Source organism: Anabrus simplex, chromosome 3 (genome assembly GCF_040414725.1).
Source record: "Anabrus simplex isolate iqAnaSimp1 chromosome 3, ASM4041472v1, whole genome shotgun sequence".
Lineage (NCBI taxonomy): Eukaryota > Metazoa > Arthropoda > Insecta > Orthoptera > Tettigoniidae > Anabrus > Anabrus simplex.
Genome location: NC_090267.1, coordinates 83,124,108 through 83,128,040, shown reverse-complemented (window position 1 = coordinate 83,128,040; position 3,933 = coordinate 83,124,108).

The window sequence follows — 3,933 nt, the reverse complement described above, 5'->3', positions numbered from 1 at the left end:
ATTTGATAAGCTGACTGCTGTTGCCTAAAGGAAAATTCAAAATGAAAAAGGATAACACATTTTCATAATCAAGCATAAATAACGTGGCCGATAGCAGTTGTTAACTCTTAGAAATAAAGGTTGAAGTAAATAATCGCTTAATGTTATATACTGAAATTAAGTAAGAATGTTATACACTTCAAAATATGGCAGAGTACATTACTGATTCAGAGAATAGTTCATAATTTTCCCGTGTGCAGTTAAATTCCGGAAAGGCTGTTTCCATGTAAATTTGTAGTGAGGAGGTTATCATTTCTCTATGTATGCCTGAAATATATTTTCATGATACATATATGGTTAGGTTAGGTGACACTGTTTGAAGAAGGAAACTGGAACATTTGCCACAGAGGCCTCTGGAGTAGTATTATAATTTTTTCAGAAGGAAATTAAATATTCACTTTCACGTAGTATCAGATTTTAAAAAACAACACACAAGTAAGCCATAGTATGGATAACATCTGCGAAAGTGCAAGTTTTGAACAAACTGATATCCCTATCATACCAATTTTAATGTATATGGGGATTTTTCCGACTTTTACGAAAAGTCGGATATGACGACAATCCATTAGCAAGAATTCATAGCAGCAAAAAATCTTCTCTACCGTACTACTGTTAGTAAGCTGGACATTGATTTACTGAAATAACTGAACATTGGATCACCAAATGCAGCTGGGTATAAATTGTCATTTCAGTTTTCTCAGCCATCGCCTGAAAAATCATGTTCCTAGTTTTCATATTCCTTATCGCTGAAATTCCTTATGATGCTCCCGAGTCAATAATGAAATGGTACACTCTGTACTGAAGGATAGATAGATACAAAGAAGTGAAGGAAAAGGTTGATTGCCTTGAGGTTTGGCCACTAAAATAGCAGTAGTCATCAATTGAAGGGAGAGGTCAGGGAACTGATCAAATTTTTCCTCTCCAAATCTTCATCCAACTTTACCATTCCTTTAAAGTCACTTATTTTATCATGAAGAATAGTGTACATTTCACTCGAAAAATTTCACTGGTTATTTTATTGGCTATCCCATATAGCAAATGTGTCTAAAATATGATCCTGGAAACACTGACAGTTTACTGTAGCTTGTTACTGCTTGCGTTGTTCCTCACCTTGAACAATACTACAAGCAAAATTTGTACAATTCTCTTACAATTATTTGTAGTGCTTGCAGTTATTTCTTTTTATGCTACTGTGAATTATAGGTGAGGTCTGCTATTGTTATTATTATTAATAATCCCTATTTAGTTTGGTCTTGTTCTGCATGTGTAAAGTGAAATATATTTTAATTGTGTGTTTTAATTGTGAGAGTACAGCTTATAAATGTCATGACCACGCTGCTCTTGAGTAATTCTAATTGTTGTTTACCATATTAGCCCGAATATAAGGCAACCCTGAATTTTTAGAAGGGTTGTACAAGAAAAATTAAATAATGAAATTAATTACAATATATTCAAGGTCTCGTATGACTAGGAAAATTTAATAAGTCCTAAAGTAAATCTAAGAACAAAAGTTTTATCTTCTATATATATTATCTGCGCAGTTTTTAGCGATAGATTTACACCCTAGTGCTGAAGCGGCTGACCTCGACAATCTTCGAGATTCGTACTGGCAACCTTTGAAACACAAGCTATGAATCGCTTATGCATCGCTGTGCGACATCTGGCGTACACTTTACGTACTAGTACTGTTGTTATTTACACAGCAGAGCTAAACTATAGAATTCACTCTAGGAATAAGATTCGCATCGAGAAATGTTATATCTAATGTTATATGATGTGTGTGTGACACAGTTGTTGGCTTAAAATAACGAAGGTTTAGAAAATTCATATCGATCGATCATATTATCGATTCAATTCAGATTTCATTTCAATTCAGTTGGCAGTACTAACGGAACCGGGAGAGCTCCCTCCTTATTCCTCGAACCCGTACACAAATCTATCGCTAAAAAGTGCACAGATAATATAAAATAACATGTCCTGACTGACTGACTGACTGACCGACCGACCAACCAACCATCGCGTTGCCAAAACTACTGGACATAAAGAAATGAAATTTTGCGGATACATTCATATTGCAGTGTAGGTGCTCACTAAGGAAGGATTTTTGGATATTCCTTCGCTAAGGGGGTGAAAAGGGGGTTGAATTTTTAAAATGATTATATCTATATCTCAAAAACTGAACAATAAGATGTGAAAATTGACATTTGGAATCTCCTCTAAAAAATAAATAAACACATTTTTTGGTTTTCAGAGAATTCCACTTAAGGGGAGTAAAATAGGTGAAAAGGGGGTTGAATCCCATATATGAGGATGCTTATATCTCAAAAACTGAAGATGTTACCTGGAATCTCCTTTAAAAATAAAATAACCTATGTTTTGTTTTTAGAAAATCCACTTAAGGGGATGAAATGATAAGAAGTGAAAAATTGGGTGAAGTTTTTTAATTGAGTATATCTCATAAACTTAACATGTTTCAGGTGTAAAAATTGGTACAGTATTTGGAATCTCATTTAAAAATAAAGAAACAAGCACTTTTTTGTTTTTGGAAAATCCATGTAATTGGGGTTAAAAGAAGTGAAAATCGGGTGGATTTTTTAAAATGAGTATATCTCAAAATCCTAACATAAATTTGTATTTGGAATCTCCTTTCAAAATAAACAAACAGTACACGTACTTTTTGTTTTTGGAAAGTCCACTTAAAGATGTGGGGGCGGAAAGAAGTGAAGAAAGAGTTGAATTCTTTTTATTAGTATACTTATATCTCAAAAACTGAAGAAGTCACAAACTTGAAAATTGGTATTTGGAATCCCCTTTGAAAATAAAGAAACACTATTTTTGTTTTTTTGCTTTTTCACTTGAGAGAGGACTGTTTCTCGCAGGAAGAGTTCCACATCGCATGTTCCAGAGTTAGGTCTGCCAGCAGTCTGGTCAGCTTAGCCCCAGAGGCAATGCCACAAACGTGGTTTACAAAGAGGTTCTGGGACAAATGAAACACAATTTTCGGTGAGTTTTTATATGTACTTTCGGAATTTTCAGATAATGTCTTTGTGCAGTACTGAGGAACGATTAATTTTATCAAATTATGAAATCCTTGCGATCAAAGCCACGGATAACAGCTAGTTTTAATGTAAAATATTGCGAGCGTTTTTCTGTTTTGTGTAACACTGATAGGCAATCAATTTATCAGCATAATCTGCCTGTAGTTATTGTTAATAGTATAACATTATAGACACAGTCCCAACCGCCGCATCATTTGTTTGCACCACCACCACAGGCTTACCTTAAATTCAGTTACCAAGAGTTTTAACTTACTTGTCACATCCAGTACTGTAATTCTAACAACTTCACAGTTTTGTACCTCCTGAACAGATTCAGTGGCAAGCCTATGAATATTGTTAAATGTTCTTGTGTTTGGTCCTCTGAATACTTTCCTTAATATGCTGATGTTCTTCATCTTTGCACCAGTGTCATATGTTAAACACCTAACTTTTTTGCACCTTTTAATTATTACTAAAACATTTTGTCTTGCTTAAAACAAGCAATATGAAATTGATTTCTCCATTAGGGACAAATACACTCTCCATTCCACATAATTATGCTAACAAACACAGCAGAACTGACTAATAAATGTATAACAACTCTATAATTCAAGCGCAGGCAACGACTATGCTTCCTTACACCAGTAGGAATTCAAAATATGACTTGTCATACTATCTATTAGCAGAAATTGGTAACTGAATGAGGATATTAGAATGAGACAGTAGAGCAGTGTTGCAGGTAGGGAGAAGGGCGAAGAGTTGTTCATCGATGGTTGCCAGTTCCTGGGTTAAAGAAAGAATATGGTTAAACTCCAGACAGTGCTAAGAATCTTGGGCCAGTTATCATACAACATTT